Raw genomic sequence first — 18308 nt, forward strand, 5'->3', positions numbered from 1 at the left:
TATTTTTCTCCCTAAGGCACCACCTCTTAATAATGTTTCACTGGGGGATTAAGATTTCAGCATATGAATTTTGGGGAGTCCATTCAGTTCATAACAATAATGTATCCATATTGGCTCATTAATTGTAACAAATGTATCCTACTAACATAAAGGTGTTAATAATAGTGGAAACAGTATGGGATATATGGGAAATGAAAAACTCTGTAATATCTTTTCAATTTTTCTGTAAATCTAAAACTCTTCTTTAAAAATGCTTAAACAAAGTAAGTGGGGAGAAGGGAACCAAAAGTAAAGAAATAAAAAACCTACAGCATGTAGTAAATTGTAGTTCTCTACTAATAAAAAATGAACCTGGAACTTGGGCTTTGAAGCTGGTGTGTGGGAATCATGTCCCTTACGCAATGATGGAGCTAACCTGACCATTAACCAGATCTATATGGTTGCGTCTTCTCTTCCTTGAAGTCTGTTACTGAAGAAAGCTATGTTTTGAGAACCTGCCATATCTGAAATACATTAGAAAATGTGTGTAATAGCCCAGTACCATCAGTAAGAGGTTATAGGAATTGTGGTGAACTGAAAAACACATGGTCTGCCTGGAGTCATAATAATTAAAATCATCTTTAAACACAGAACTTGCCAAGTGAAACATTTTTGGCTGGCAGTTTGGACTGCAGAATTGACTGATAAAAACTAATTGCTCAAAGGAATGTTTTTATCTGATAGTTAAATCTGGCACTACAGGTATTTCTTCTTTAATCAATTCCATTGCAGGCTTTCCTTCTTTAATTAATTCCAAGGTTCCATTCAAGCCTACTTGCCTTAGATTCAGATTGAATAATTAATGCTGGATCAGTTAACAGTGTTTTTGTTTCTTTGTATCTGGAATGGTGAAGAAAGTTGAAAAATACAAATAAAATGCTTTTCAATAAACATGATTTAAAAGTCAAATTATTCTTCACTTCTACCCTATGCCCAATTATTAATAAAAAGAAATGTAACAAAATAGAAGCAAAGCTTGTGCTCAGTTGCTCAGTTATGTCTGACTCCTTGTGACTCCATGGACTGGAGCCCTCCAGGTTCCTCTGCCCTGTCCATGGGATTTTCCAGGCAAGAATACTGGAGTGGGTTGACATTTCCTTCTCCAGGGGATCTTCCTGACCCAGGGATCGAACTCATGTCTCTTGAGTCTGCTCCACTGGCAAGCAGATTCTTCACTACTGCACCTCTTGGGAAGCCCAGAGGCAAGGACTGAAGAAATTAAGAGAATAAAGTGTTAGTGACTGCCTCCTTTCTGCTGTATTTTCCCCAGCTACCTATAAGTGGCTCTAAGAGTGCCATAAGCCTGAGCTTCAATTTCTCCAAGCTTTTAAGTTAATACTGGAAGGATGAATAAAAATATAAGCAACAAACCAACAAACCACTTTTCTTGAACCACATATTCTGTTGCCTTGCATTCTGTTGGCAACCTCAGCTTCTGGTCATTTCCTTTTCCTCTTAAGTACATTCCCCCACTTGTTCTTTAGATGTATTAACTGAGATTGAATTTCTAGGTACCTCCCTAACTTTCCCCTTGTATCGTGTCTACCTCTGACTGTTCAGAACATCCTCCAGCTTAATTATAACATAACTTTCAATTTGTTTTTAATTGGACCCTAAAAACAAAGAACATGACAGCCCAAGACAGAGACAGTCTGAGATAGTCTGATTCTATGTTGAGTAGACATAGGTGAGGAATAGTTAATGGAGTTTGGATAAGCTGTATTGTATTCCACAATTTACAGAACAGAAATTCAAATTCAGAGCTGCCCTATATGTGTTTACTACCCTTTTTATTCGAGTTAGGACATTTCTAAATAATTCTAAAAGTCCCATATCTATCTATCTACTCTGTTATTTATCTGTCATTTATCCATCAAGGGTCACCTGTGTTACCAATTGTGTTAAAACTTACCTTTTATTATGATAAAATATAACACAGTATACCATCTTAATGATTTTCAGGTTTACAGTTCAGTGGCATTAAGTGTGTTCATGTTATTGTGAAACCATCACCACTATAATCACTAGGATAATTTCATCTTCCCAGATTGAAACTCTGTACCCATTAGACAGTAACTCTCCGTTTGCCCTTCTCCTCCAGCCTCTGGTAGCCATCATTCAACTTTTCCACTGCTATGAATTGGACTACTTTAGGTGCTTACCATCAGTGGAATCATACAATATCTGCCCTTTGTGACTGGCTTATGTAACTTAGCACTATATCCACAGGTTCATCTCTGTTGTACCATGTGTCAAAATTTCTTATCTTTTTAAGACTGAATAATATTCCATTGTATGTACATACATTTTGTTCAAACATTTATCTATAGATGGACATTGGGTCACATCCTCCTTTTGGCTATTGTGAATAATGCTATGAATGTGAATTGTGAATAATAATATGAGTGTTGGTGTACAAATACCTGTTCGAGTTCCTGCCTTCAATTTTTTGGGGAATATACCTAAAAGTGGAATTTATGGATCAAAGGATAATTCTGTCTTTTGAGGAAACACCCAACAGCTTTTCCCCATAGTGGCACCATTTTACCTTCCCACCAGCAATGCATAGGATTTCAATTTCTCCAAATTCTCACCAATCCATAATTTCTTTTCCTTCACCCCTCCTTTCCTTTCTTATTTTATCCCTTTCCCCCTCTTTTCCTTTCTCCTCTCTCTCTCTCTCCTTTTCTTTCCTTTACCTTCCCTTCCTTCCTTCCTTTTTTTCTTTCTTTCCCCTCTTCTTTCTGTAGCCAGCTTCATCAGTTTGAAAGGATATCTCAGGTTGATTTTGATTTCAATTTCCCTAACAATGATATTGAGTATCTTTACCTGTGATTATTGGCCATCTATATATCTTCTTTGAGAAATGTCTAAGTCCTTTGCTTATTTTTAAATTGAGTTTTTTTTTTTAATTGTTGTTGAGAGGTAGGAGTTCTGTATAAAACCTAGATATTAAATCCTTATCAGATATATGATTTGCAAATATTTTCTCTCAATTCCATGGGCTTCTTTTTCACTCTGTTAATAGTGTTCTTAGATGCTCAAGTGTTTAATTTTGATGAAGTCCAATTACCTCTTTTTTTATTTTGTTGTTTGTGCCTTTGGTATCATATGTGTTATAACTTTTGTGATATTAGATCTGTCCCCAATTTGATTTGAAGGATTTGAATTATCTGATGTTCTAGACTTTAAGGGAAATACACTTTTATGAAGAAGCAAAATCTCGAGAGTCAAAATGCAAAGAATACCTGGATCCATGTGGGGATTGTTTTCTTACTCATGAGTAGTTGTTATATGATACAAAGTCCAAGCACTCATAAGAAAAATGTTGAATTACTAAATGAGCTCTCTGAGTGGCTCAGTCTCTCCTGAAATTCCCCTCCCAAGAATCACTGGCTGCGAAGAAATAAATAAACATAAGTTGGCAGGAGCCACAAACACAAGGAGAAAGTTGCTCAGTCGTGTCCAACCCTTTGCAACCCCAAGGACTATACAGTGCATGGATTTCTCCAGGCCAGAATACTGGAGTGGGTGATCTTTCCCTTCTCCAGGGGATCTTCCCAACCCAGGGATCAAACCCAGGTCTTCCACCTTGCAGGCAGATTCTTTACCAGCTGAGCCACAAGGGAAGCTCAGTTGTGAATAGAGTATTAAAAAAAAGCCACAGAAAAATGGGTATTAACCTATATAAAGATTTGAAAAGCATTTACAGTTTTGAGTTGGGCTTAGAATGAACCTATTCTTAAGTCTACGTTGCAATAGTCATCATGAGGCCCTTAAAACTTCCCAGGATTCTGCAGTGCTGAGCTTTTCCTCTTGAAGCTTAAAGAGGTCGTAGCTACTGAGAGGATGTACTGCTAATGGCAACAGTAAAGTTATTTCTGAATTCTGAATTTCTATGAAAATAGTGAGCAAATAATGCCAGATATTTTTTGCAAGCACTGTATTATTGCAAAAGTTAGTGATAAAATTGTTTTTAATAAAATACTTCCTTACTTTCAGTATAAATAACTATTTATTCTTCTAAAGATAGTAATTGTGTTTCATTTTATATTGAAAAAGAACCATGTGTATTTATTAGTTACTTCACTACTCAGAGATAAGAGTATGGCCACTAAAAGTTGTATATAGATATACTGAAAACTATAATGAAAACTTCACATTAAGTTTCCATGGAACCTCTTTTCACAGGGGCCCTGGGTCCATACAGCATTAAGCAAAATGATTGTTCAAAATATAAGAAAGATAGTCCTTACCCTATGGAATTTTAGTGTAACAGGCTTACAATCTTTGCAGTCCTCACAATAAAATGTAAATTAAGCACATGTGTTACATTCAAAGACCTGTTATCTAATTGGTAAATTTATGATCTCATTCTAATACAACACTTTGAAAAGGTAATAAAATACCATTTTTCAATTGATAAGACTAAAATTTAGAAAGTCTAAGAAACTTGCTGAAGTTTACCTCAAACCAAGATTTGAATTTAGGTCTTTTGGTCCCTAAGTCAATCCTGTCTCTTCATTACATCACAAGATCTTATTAAACTCACTCAAATCATTTTCACAAGAATTCATTATCAAACATCTATTATTAATCTCTGTGCTGGAAACTTCAGGTAATCTTATTTATGAGTGCTGCTGCTGCTGCTAAGTCACTTCAGTTGTGTCTGACTCTGTGAGACCCCATAGATGGCAGCTCACCAGGATCCCCCATCCCTGGGATTCTCCAGGCAAGAACACTGGAGTAGGTTGCCATTTACTTCTCCAATGCATGAAAGTGAAAGTGAAAGTGAAGTCGCTCAGTCGTGTCCGACTCTTAGCGACCCCATGGACTGCAGCCCACCAGGCTCCTCCGTCCATGGGATTTTCCAGGCAAGAGAACTGGAGTGGGGTGTCATTGCCTTCTCCGAGTGAGTAAGATGCAATTCTTTTCTTAGGAAGTATTGGGTAGAAAGTAGCTACAGCTACTGTTATTTGCCATAAATACAGTCAAACGTCCTCAGTAAAGGACAGAAATGGTATGGACCTATCAGAAGCAGAAGATATTAAGAAGAGGTGGCAAGAATACACAGAAGAACTATACAAAAAAGGTCTTCATGACCCAGATAATCATGATGGTATGATCACTCATGTAGAGCCAGACATCCTGGAATGTGAAGTCAAGTTGGCCTTAGGAAGCATCACTAGGAACAAAGCTAGTGGAGGTGATGTAATTCCAGTGGAGCTATTTCAAACCCTAAAAGATGATGCTGTGAAAGTGCTGCACTCAATATGCCAGCAAATTTGGAAAACTCATCAGTGGCCACAAGACTGGAAAAAGTCAGTTTTCATTCTAATCCTAAAGAAAGGCAGTGTCAAAGAATGCTCAAACTACTGCGCAATCGCTCTCACCTCACATGCTAATAAAGTAATGCTCAAAATTCTCTAAGCCAGACTTCAATAGTATGTGAACCGTGAACTTCCAGATGTTCAAGCTGGTTTTAGAATAGGCAGAGGAACCAGAGATCAAATTGCCAACATTTGCTGGATTATCAAAAAAGCAAGAGAGTTCCAGAAAAACATCGATTTCTGCTTTATTTACTATGCCAAAGCCTTTGACTGTGTGGATCACAAAAAACTATAGAAAATTCTCAAAGAGGTGGGAATACCAGACCACCTTACCTGCCTCTTGAGAAATCTGTATGCAGGTCAGAAAGTAGCAGTGAGAACTGAACATGGAACAACAGACTGGTTCCAAATCAGGAAAAGAGTATGTCAAGGCTGTATATTGTCACCCTGCTTATTTAACTTATATACGGAGTACATCATGAAAAATGCTGGGCTGGATGAAGCACAAGCTGAAATCAAGATTGCAGGAAGAAATATCAATAACCTCAGATAGGCAGATAACATTACCCTTATGGCAGAAAGCAGAGAAGAACTAAAGAGCCTCTTGATGAAAGTGAAAGAAGAGAGTGAAAAACTTAAAATGTTGGCTTAAAACTCAACATTCAGAAAACTAAGATCATGACATCTGGTCCCATCACTTCATGGCAAATAGATGGGGAAACAGTGGAAACAGTGGCAGACTTTATTTTTTGGGGCTCCAAAATCCACTGCAGATGGTGACTGCAGCCATGAAATTAAGACACTTACTCCTTGGAAGGAAAGTTATGACCAACCTAGACAGCATATTAAAAAGCAGGGACTTTACTTTGCCAACAAAGGTCTTTCTGGTCAAGGCTATGGTTTTTCTAGTAGTCATGTATGGATGTGAGAGTTGGACTATAAAGAAAGCTGAGCACCAAAGAATTGATGGTTTTGAACTGTGATGTTGGAGAAGACTCTTGAGAGTCTTTGGACTGCAAGGAGATTCAACCAGTCCATCCTAAAGAAAACCAGTCCTGAATATTCTTTGGAAGGATTGATGTTGAAGCTGAAACTCCAATACTCTGGCCACCTGATATGAATAACTGACTCATTTGAAAAGACCCTGATGCTGGGAAAGACTGAAGGCAGGAGGAGAAGGGGACAACAGAGGCTGAGATGATTGCAACCCCCTGGACTATAGCCAACCAGGCTTCTCTGTCCACAGGATTCTCCGGGTAAGAATACTGGAGTGGGTTGCCATTTTCTATACTCCGGGATAGCAAAAACAATTAGAAAGGGTAGAAAGAAGAGGAGAGAGAAGCCACTCATCTTTGCAAAGCCAATAGAACTGGAAACCAGCTGGAAGAGGCTCTTATCTTGGCAAACCTCAGGGCAAAAGAGTAGAAGAATATAGCACTTCTGCCACCTTGGGTGTGGTAGCTATGACAATAAGTGCAAGGAATTACCTTAGCAGATCATTTCCAAAGAATGCATTCAGGTTACTGTAAGTTGCTAAAATTTGTATCACTGATCTGTCACTTAAAGCACTGCTTTAGGAAATAGTCATCTTATTCATCAATGCCTGCAAAGAACCGGAGGAAGAATGGAAGTTAACTATTATTCTATTCATTTTATTCACCAGAAAGACACAAAATTAGCAACATTTTAGACTGTAGTGTTGGGCAAAGGAAGTTTGGTAAGGTCTTTGCAGAATCCTAGAGTCAAAGTCACCTGTCAGAGATCTGCCTCTCCTAGGAAAGGGTCTAACTTAGCATTTCTGCCATCTATATTTCAAGGTGTATTAGAATAGGTAAGTAAGTCTTGAGAAGTGAAACAAATTGTAAAATTTTTCTACTAAGATTCACTTGAAGTTAAAATGAAACTGGTGCTTGCAAATGGTCTCAAAAAAGTTTCATTCTTCTGCAATTACTATCTGAAATATAGAACAAATGCTGTATATCAATAAGACAAAGACAAGCAATTCAATAGAAAAATAAAAAAGAATGTGAATAGGTAATTCACAGAAACTTAACACATACTTAGTTTCATTAGTTATCAAAGAAAAACAAATTTAAACTGCAATAAGATAGTATTTCATATCTATCAGGTGGTCCAAAATTGGTAAATCTGGTAACACTGACTTTTGGTGAGGATGTGGGAAAATGAGAACTTGGACATGGCTGAAGGGAGTGTGGACTTCGCTGGTGGCTAAGATGGTAAAAGAGTCCGCCTGCAATGTGGGAGACCAGAGTTTGATCCCTGGATTGGGAAGGTCCTCTGGAGAAGAGAACGGCTACCCACTCCAGTATTCTTGCCTGGAGAATTCCAAGGACAGAGGAGCCTGGCAGGCTATGGTTCATGGGGTTGCAAAGAGTCAGACACGACAACTCCTCACTGAAGGGAGTGGAAATGCACAGAATCATGTTGGAAATCACTTTGGCACTATTGGATTGAAACTGAAGATATGTATTATCATTTCTTTCTGCCTTAAGGAAATTCTCAACCATGTACATAAGAAATGATGTATGAGAATGCTCATAAAACACTGCTCATAATAGTAAAACATGGAGACAACTACTGTCCCTCAATAGTTAACTTAATAAACAGTGCCATGATACAGAGTAACTACTCCATCTATTAAATACTTGGATTAATTTGGATTAAAAGAGACTTTTGAATTAAAAAACTGATATGTTCAGTACAATGCCTTTCATGTAAATGTTAAGGCCCCAAATAATGGTATTGCATCTATTATTTAGAAATATGCGTTGCAGGAAAGGTTCTGTTGATGAAAATTTAATCAATAGCCAATCTAAAATAGAAATGGAAAATTTTATTAAGCCAACCTTGGGATTTTAATCCAGAGACAATCTTTAAGGAAACTCTGATAACTGTTCTGAAAAGATAAGAAGGATGTTATTATTTATGTGATTTTGATGAAGGTGTATATGCAATCAAGCTCATATATTGGTAGAAAGTTACTGCCATTTGCAAGGAACATCTTAGCTAATAGTTTTAGTGTTTTTAGTATGGAAAGATGCAGGATACTTGTTTCTAAAAATATCTGTCTGAAGGCCTGTTCTGCCAGTTTTCCTAGAACACAAAGTGCCTCATATTGATCTTCACCATGAATTGCTTTCAGGATTACTGTAGGTCAGTGACCACAGTGGTTAGTGACTTGATTCTTAGAGAATTGGATGGTGGCAATATTATTTACTTTACAACCCTTCTTTTCTGGTTTTAATTTCAACTGAGGTTTGGGAGGCATTTTGTGCCCGATTTGTCCCACAGTGCTGGAATGCTCATTCCCAGGTCAGGCAAAGATTTCGTTAATAGAGACTCAGTGTGCTATTATTGCACTAAGCCTTGTTAACTATAGCCAAAATTCTCTGGACTGCCTGTCTTCCTAGTCTGTTATGGTTCAGGAAACAGTCCCACTTTGTTGTTCTTCCCATATCTAGAGTTTCACTATTACTATCATCGATCTCAGTGCTGTGTTGTGCTGTGTTTAGTTGCTCAGTTGTGTCTTACTCTTTGTGACCCCATGAACTGTAGCCCACCAGGTTCCTCTGTCCATGGGGATTCTCCAAGCAAGAATACTAGAGTTGGTTGCCATGCCCTCCTTCAGGGGATCTTCCCAACCCCAGCCTCCTGCATTGCAGGTGGATTCTTTACCATCTGAATCACCAGGGAAGCCTAAGAATACTGAGTGAGTAGCCTATCCCTTCTCCAGGAGAACTTCCCAACCCAGGAATCAAACTGGGGTCTCCTGCATTGCAGGCGGATTCTTTGCCAGATGAGCTACCAGAAAAGACCCTTACAGGACTATATATTTGATCAATCATTTCAAGTCACCTAATTAACATTATCAGAGAAGGCAATGGCATCCCACTCCAGTACTCTTGCCTGGAAAATCCCATGGCGCAGAGGAGCCTCGTGGGCTGCAGCCCATGGGGTCGCTAAGAGTCAGACACGACTGATCGACTTCCCTTTCACTTTTCACTTTCATGCATTGGAGAAGGAAATGGCAACCCACTCCAGTGTTCTTGCCTGGAGAATCCCAGGAACGGGGGAGCCTGGTGGGCTGCTGTCTATAGGGTCGCACAGAGTCGGACACGACTGAAGTGACTTAGCAGTAGTGGTAGCAGCAATCAACATTATGGAGAATGAAATGGAAACCCACTCCAGAATTCTTGCCTGGGAAATCCCATGGACAAGAAGGAGGAGCCTGGTGGGCTACAGTCCATGGGGTCACAAGAGTCACACATAACTTAGCATCTAAATAACAACAAATCAACATTAATTTTATATGAGGCTTAGTCACAAATTTTGATAATGCAAGAAGCAATAATCTTATAAAATAGGCAGAATAGTAACAGTATAGCTAGTAATAATAAGGCCGTAAATATTTACTCTAAGAACTTCCCGTCTGACCAGTCTGTTCAGCACCAACCACTATCTTTAAAGGAAATGATACATTGGCATTGTTCACCAAAGTTCACCAAAGAGGTCTGAGCATAGAAGGCGAGTGGTGGGTCATTGTGACCCTTTGTAGAACTGAGAAAGAAATGTCATCTTCTAAAGGAGTTACATGGCTGGTGCCAGAAGAAGAAAAATGGAAATTTGTGGCTGAGCAGGTATTTTTGCCATTGGGGAGGTCTGGTTAATGTATAAGCCAGACGAATAATGCACACTAGAGAGGAGGTAGGATTCTGAAATGGGCAGAGAAAAAAATTGATGTTAAGTTTTTTTTGTCTTGCCTTAACATAGGAATTTTATTTCATTAGTTCAGAGCATTAATGAGAATGACACTATTATAGGAGTTTGTTAGTGAAAGGAAAAAAAGGATTACCCAGTGGGGTTTTAGTACCTATATCATTTTTTTACATTAAAAAAGGTCTAAAGCTAATATAATATGTTAATATTGCTTAATTTCAGAATTGGTTAGATAGTTAATTGTTAAATGTTTTTTTTTTTTAACTTTCATTTTTAAAGGTTTTATAATTGAATGTGTGAAGGCTTAATATGCTTGTGGAATTTCTTTCTCTTAGTGGGGAAGAAGAAGGGAATTTAAGTAATTCTTTCATCAAAAATCCCTTTGAGCTTTTATTTGACAAACTTCCTTCTTCCTCGTTATGGGATTTAGTTAACCTCAAACCATATTTGCTTCTGTGGTTTCATTCTGAAAAAGAAAATTTGGCTGGTTTAGAAAAAAACCTTCCATTAACCTAGATTCTAAGCTAGAGATTCTCAGAGGAAATTATTTTCTCTGGCAGAGCTGAAGAGAAAAGCCAAAACGTTTTATGCTAACACAGCTTCTGGTGAAATGCCATACAGGTCACCAAGTCTGTGATCCTTCATGTCATCCCCAATGTCGGCCTTGAAACTAGCCCTGTCCCACCCATTGCTTGGACCAGAGTGGAAACATTCTGAGAGTGTGCGTGATGCTCTCCTGCGATTAATAATTATTTTCACATACTGCTTTTACTTGTTCCCAAGTTCTTCAAAATTGCTTTTACACTTTTACTCTGAGTGGCTATCTCATTGTTTATAAGACAACGGAAGTCAGCCAGGTTGCTATTTCTGATGGTACAGAGCATGCTAACATAAGTTTTTTGGCTTATACGATAAATTTATATTTTATAAAATGGAAATTTTCTTAGAGGTATAAGTGTGTCTAAGTGTGCACTTGGGAAGGAAAACCAAGGCTCTTTTTCCATCTGTAAAATCCTATGATCAGTACAATGTCTCGTACTTTTAATGAGATTGAATCAAGTTTCCTCCATATTTATCATGATAGTTACGTTAAACAAACATGAGAAGTATGATTTTGCAGACATAAAGATAATATCTAACCTGTATTATTTGAAGTACTTGTGATTGAAGAAATGCTCTTGAAAATTATTTTTCATTTCATATTTTTTGACAAAGCCTTTAGAAATTGAATGTAGTTGATTTTGTTAACTACTCTAGTAAATCATTGAAAAATAAAAAATTAGAAACATGAGTGTGCTTAGCAATTTGTTTTAAATCACTAGAGAAACATTAAAAGCACACTACTTTTGCTTTTTGAATATCAGATTCACAGGTAGCTCAGTGGTAAAAAATCCACCTGCCAAGCAAGAGATGCAGGTTCAATGCCTGTGCCAGGAAGATGCCTTGGAGAAGGAAATGGCAACCCACTCCAGAACTCTTGTCTGGGAAATCCCATGGAGGAGTCTGGCAGGATACAGTTCATGGGTTCACAAAAGAGTCAGACATGACCTAGTGACTAACCACCAAAAATGGTGTTGAGCCAAAACAAATAAAACTTTTGCTTCTGAATAGTATTTAACTTTAAAGGGTAAACATCATAAATGATGATATTTTATTTTTTCTATATTTTAAATTTATAAAATTTTATTTTAATAATGCATCATTATTTAATCTGTGCTTTGTCATAACCTAGAGGGGTGGGATGGGGTAGGAGGGAGGTCCAAGAGGGAGGGGACATATGTATACCTATAGCTGATTCATGTTGACGTATGGCAGAAACTCATGTAATGCTGTAAAGCAATTATTCTCCAATTAAAAGCAAATTTATAAAAAAAGAATAAAGTTGCTATAAAAACTCAAAAAATAATAATGTACAGTCAGTAAGTACTTTAAAATTTGTCTTTATTTTCTTTTTTAGCTTCTTGCTTATAAACCATGTTATTTATCTTTAAAACATGACAAGTTTAAGAACTTTTAAAAATTATTTAACTCAAATTATGGTTTTTAAAAGAGAGAGCTCTGTATTAGTCATTTTTGAAATTTTCATACCATTTGTTGAGCCTCCCTCGCTGAAATGAAAATTTCAGATAGACTTGGAGTCATCTGAGCCTCAGATGATGAAGCAAAGTGGTAGAAACTGCCCCACAATTTATGGATGACCTAGTGAATGAAGCAACTGAGGGTGCTGCAGCATCTCCTGTAGGAGTCTGTCTGTAAATCTGTTGAAATTCCAATCAGAGCAACAGATGGAGTCTGAGGAATACTCATGGTTCCAAAAGGGTGTTGGCTTCTTCCCCATACTTAAGACCTGTCATTTTGAAACGAAGATGACACTATTTCCCATTTTTGACAAATCCTGGAACTTGTCATACTGATGTTCCATTTGAATAAGGATATGAAAAAGCAGATGAATCCAAATTATCTTACACACAGTAAAAAGCACCCTTATAAAGTGTAGTTTTTGATGAGCTTTGATAAAGCTATCAACCCATCTAGCCACTAATGATCTTGAGTGCATTTTTCACGTGCTTATTGACCAATTATATACTTTCTTCTATGAAGTACTTGTTCAAAAATTGTCCCTTTTTGTTATTAAATGATCTTATTGTTGATCTGTATGAGTTTTTAAAGATTTCAATTATGAATCTTATCAGATATATTCAACACAAATGCTTTCTCCCTGTTTATGTCTTAAATTTTCATTTTCTTAGAAGTGTTTGAAAAGCAGCAGATTCGAATTTCAATAGGGTCAAACTGAACAATTTTTTCAAAAGTTCATATTAGTACTTTTATAATCTTGCCTAAAAATCTTTGCCTAATCCAAGGTCTGAAAATTTTATTTTGTGTTTTCTTCTAGAAATTGGATAATTTTAGCTTTTATGTTTAGGTATATGACATTTTATGTTAATTTTTGCATTTGGTGTGAAGCAAAAACCAATATTCATTTTATTCCATGTGGACATTCAGTTGTTCCAGCACCATTTATTGGAAAAAAGGTAATTTATGGAGTTACTTTAGCATCTGTAGAAAATCAGTTGGTCTAAAGGTTAAGAACTCATTCCTAGGAATTAGACTTTCTGAGTTTAAATTCTGTCTCAGTTTATATCATGGTGATCTTGAGTGAACTTATTCTTTTTATTCCAGGCATAAAAGCTAAGAGCTAAGATCAAAGGTCTTAGTAATATGACTTACCCAAGATTACACGTTAGTGGCGGAGCAGAGACTTGAACCCAAATCATTTGATCTTCTGTCCATAACTCATGGAACTCTAGTACGTTGACTTTTATTTTTTTCCAGCTTTATTGAGATATAATTGATATAAAGCACTTAAGGTGTAAAATGTGTTTACTTGATATACTTATATATTACAAAATGATCACCACCATAGCTTCAGCTAACACAGCCATCCTGCAGCATAATGACCATTTCTTGTGATGAGAATATTGAAGATCTACACTATCAGCAATTTTCAAGTGTATAATGTTCTTATTATACAAAAAAGTCATTTTTTTGTATAAAAATGACTCATTTCCGACTCTTTTGTGACCCCATGGAATGTAGCCAGCCAGGTTCCTTTGTCTAGGATTTCCCAGGCAAGAATACTATTTCCTTCTCAATTGCCATTTCCTTCTCCAGAGGATCTTCCTAACCCAGGGGTGGAACCTGCATCTCCTGCACTGGCAGGCAAATTCATTACCACTGAGCCACCTGGAAAGCCCCCTCAAGTGCATAATACAGTATTATTAACTATAGTCACCATACTGTATACCAGATCCCCAGAAATTATTTGCCTTATAACTAGAAATTTGTACCTTTAATCAACATCTTCCCATTTTCCCCATCCCAGGTCTTGGTAATTACCACTCTATTCTGTTTCTTTGGCTTTTTAAGGTTTCACATAGAAATGATATTATACAGTGTTTGTATTTCTCTACCTGATTTATTTCACTTACCATAATGCTCTCAAGTTTTATCCATGTTGTTGTAAATGCCAATTGCCTTCTTTCTCATGGCTAAATAATATTCAATTATATATGTGCCACATCTTCTTTATTCATTCATCCTGAATGAATGAAACAACTTTAGGTTGTTTCCATATTTTGGCTATTGTGAACAATCCTGTAATGAACATGGAAGTGCAGGTACCTCTTAAAGACCCTATTTTTATTTCCTTTGGATATATACTCAGAAATAGAATTGTTGGATAATATAGTAGCTTTATTTTTAATTTTTTAAAGATTCTCTTTTCTCCAGATTCTTGCCAATACTTCTTTTCTCTTGTGTTTTTTATGGTAACCCCATTAATCAGTATAAGGTGATATTTCATTCTCATTTTGATTTGCATTCCCCTGATGGTTAATAGTGTTGAGAACCTTTTCAGGTACCTGTTGACCATTTGTATGTCTTCTTTGGAAAAAATGTCTATTCAGGTCCTTTGCCATTTTTTAAAAAAATGGTTGTTTTGTTGCTGTGGTTGAGTTCATTCTATATTTTGGATATTAGCCTCTTATCAGATATGTGATTTGCAAATATTTTCTCTTATTTTGTAGGCTCCTTTTTTTCTTTTTTTTTTTTTTGCTATGCAGGAACTTTTAAATTAGATGTAGTCACACTTATTTATTTTTGCTTTTTAGCTTGTGCTTTTGGTACCATATTAAAAATAATCATTGTCAAGACAAACGCCAAAGGATTTTTCCCCTTTGTTTTGATATGTTGTGTTTCATTTTCATTTGATTCAAGATATATTTATATTTTTCCTTTTATTTCTTCTTTGAGCCATTGTTTACTCAAAAGTGTGTTGTTTAACTTCCCCATAGTTGTATATTTCCCAGATTTCTTCCTGTTATTGGTTTCTAGTTTTATACCATCGTGGTTGGAAAACTTACTTGGTATGATTTCAACCTTACAATTTCTAAGACTTGTGACTTATCTATATGATCTCTCTTGGTGGATGTTCTGCATGACTTTGAAAAGAATGTAAGTTCTATTGGATAAAATGTTCTATATTTATATCTGTTTGGCTCAATTGGCCTAAAGTATAGTCCAAGTCCAATGTTTCTCTGTTGATTTTCTGTCTGGATGACTTATCCGTTGTTAAAAGTGTGGTATTAAAGTTCACAATATTACTATACTGTTGTCTATTTCCCTCTTCAGATGTCTTAGAATTTGCTTAATATATTTAGGTGTTCTGATGCTGGGATATATATATATATTTACAATTGTTATACTTTCTTGATGAACTGAGTGCTTTGTCATTATATCAATACAATGAGCTTCTTTGTCTCTTATTACTATTTTAGGCTTAAAGTTTATTTTGTCTGATATAAGTATGGCTATTCCTGCTCTTTAGGGCTCCACTTGAGTGATATATCTTTTTCTATCCCCTTAATTTAAGTCTGGGTGTGCCCTAAAAACTGAAGTGAATTTCCTGTAGGCAGCATGCAATTGTCTTTGTTTTGATCCATCTAGCCACACTTATGTCCTTTGATTTAAGAATTTTAGTTTGTTTACATTTAAAGTAATTATTGACAGCTCAAAACTTACTAATCTCATCATATTAATTGCTTTCTGATTGTTTTATAGGTTCCTTGTTCCTTTATTTCTCTCTTGCTGTGTTCCCTTCTGGATTGGTGATTTCCGTAGTGGTATGTACTTTGATTTCCTTCTCTTTATCTTTTTTAAAAAATTAATTTATTTTAATTGAAGGATAATTACTCTACAATATTGTAGCGGTTTATCTTTTTTTAATCCATTTTAAAATCTTCTTTTACATACAGTAAATTCTTATTTTATCAAAGTATTACACAAAGCCTCTTATAAATAGTAGTCTATTTTATGCTGATAACAACTGAACTTCAATCACATACAGGGACCAGAGTAGGCAGCAGTAGTGGCTGGAGCCAGTGGTGTGCTACAGATGCCTCTGTAGTGATAGGGAGTGGTTGCTAACACGCATGCAGTGGTAGGGACCCTGGCTGTCAGTAAGCAGTACCATGGCTACTGGCTTTCATCATGGGTTTATGGCCTGAAGACCAATGATGAAGGTCAAGCTAAGGGCATGCAAGTGCACAGGTGAAGTTGCTGGCTGATGATGAGCACAGTGATGCTGACCAGAGACAGAAGATAGGGCTTGATCCAGGCCCCAAAACAGCTCGGGGACCCTAGCTGTTGACATGGTCTCTCATGGCTCTACAGTTTCTCCCAAGGCAGGCACGTGGCAGTGGAATCTGATGATAGGTGTCAGGCCAGTGGTGTACAAGAGCACAGATGTGGGGGCCAGGCTGGGGTACATGCACCATGAAGAAGGTCAGTTATGGGGTTCTAAGCTGGTGTCTTCCATTCTCAGAGATTCAGAGGACTGGGTTGGCTGCCAGTGTGATTTCTGGGCTCCAGTAGGGGCAGTAGGGAGAGAGAAGGAAGGGCCTTAGGTGACTGGCACCAGCAAACACAAATACCTGTGCTACAAATGCTGCTAAGATCTACAGGAGGTCTACAGCAGTTCGTCTGGCCATTGGTTTTTTTCCCAGTGGTAAATGACGCTGGGTTTGTCTGCAAAGCAGGCCACTGTGAACTATGATTGCTCCCTCTGTGGGCTGCTACTGGCAGCCTCTGCTTTTCTTCCTGTTCCTAGCCGTCTCTATATGTCTCAGCATTAACGGTCTGGGTGGAGTAAGACGGAAGTGGGACCTTTGTGCCCAGCCCCAAAAGCTGGAGAAGCTGGTTGCTCACTGTGCTTTCCTGGTGAGGGGAAATTTTTACTGGGGAGGTCCCTCTTGGCCCTAAGCCAGCTTGAGAGATGGGGAAAAGCAGGCAAAACAAAACTGTCTTGCTTCTCCTTTTTTGTTCCACTGGGTTTGCCAGTTTCTTAAACGGACTCCAGAGCTCCCCCAGAGATGTTTTTATTTGTGACTAGCTGGTGGATTTTTAATTTTGTGGGAGGGAGGCTGGGGTGTCCTAGGCTGCCTTTTTGGTGAAATCACTTCTACATTGATTTTTTAAAAATCCACAAGTCTTTTGAATTCTTTCTATAACTTTTGGAAAATATTCACACTTCAACAAGTTGACTTTTTACATGCTTGTAAAAGGAAAGCAAGAAGCCTACCAAACAATCTACCACTTTTTGAGAATAAATCTACTCTTTGTAATTCCTATAAGAGAGCTTCTAGCCAAAAATATTCACTTCAGAATTTCCAGAATAGATTGCTCACTTTAAAAATGCTCATTTCAGTTTATCTCTTCTGTTTTGTGTATATTTATCTTATAGCTTAAGATAATCAGCTCAAAATACATTCAGATGGTCAAACATTCAGAACAAATAAATGAAATTGGTGTTCTAGAAGTAGTATGGCCTTTTAAATGCTTTGAATAAGCTGGTCCCTCTCTGACTCTGGGATTGCAAACTTCTAAATCAAAGCAGAGGAGTTGGAATATCAGAAGCCATTCCAGAGAATTTTGCAAAAAGAGAAGAAACTGAGAGATTTCTTACTGAGATTTCTCTTTTATTCTTGAATTTTCAGTTTGACTTCCTTCTGTGAAATCAAGATAATGAGTCATCATACTCCCTTAGATAATAATTCTCAAGAAGCTTTTGTTGTGTGTGTATGGTGTGGAATGAAATTGTACTACAAGCAAATTTGACTTGGCAAAGCCTGTAAGAGGCACAGCATAGCATTTGTTTCATTTGAGTTTCTACTTCTCTTTGAAATATGTGAATACAAAAATTTAAATATCAGAGGACTTCCCTGGTGGTCCAGTGGTTAAGAACCTGCCTTGCAACGCAGGGCATGCAGCTTTGATCCTTGGTCGGTCAACTAAGATCTCACATGCTCCGAGACAAGCAAGCCTGGACACCACAACTACTGAAGCAGGCACAGTTGAGTCCACACATCACAAAGAAAGACCCACGAGATGCAGCAAAGATCCTGTGTGCCACAACTAAGACCCAATGCAGCCAAATAAATAAATACATTAAAAAAAAGTTTAAACATCAGGCCAAAGCATTTTGAAAACTTTCCTCTTTCAAAGATTAGGTATTATGTAAGGAAACATTGAAAGAAAAGCAATGACAAACCTAGGCAGTGTATTAAAAAGCAGCAACACTACTTTGTCCAGGAAGGTACGTATAGTCACAACTATGGTTTTTCCAGTAGTCATATACGGATG

The sequence above is a fragment of the Bubalus kerabau genome, chromosome 7 (genome assembly GCF_029407905.1).
Source record: "Bubalus kerabau isolate K-KA32 ecotype Philippines breed swamp buffalo chromosome 7, PCC_UOA_SB_1v2, whole genome shotgun sequence".
NCBI classification, from domain to species: domain Eukaryota; kingdom Metazoa; phylum Chordata; class Mammalia; order Artiodactyla; family Bovidae; genus Bubalus; species Bubalus kerabau.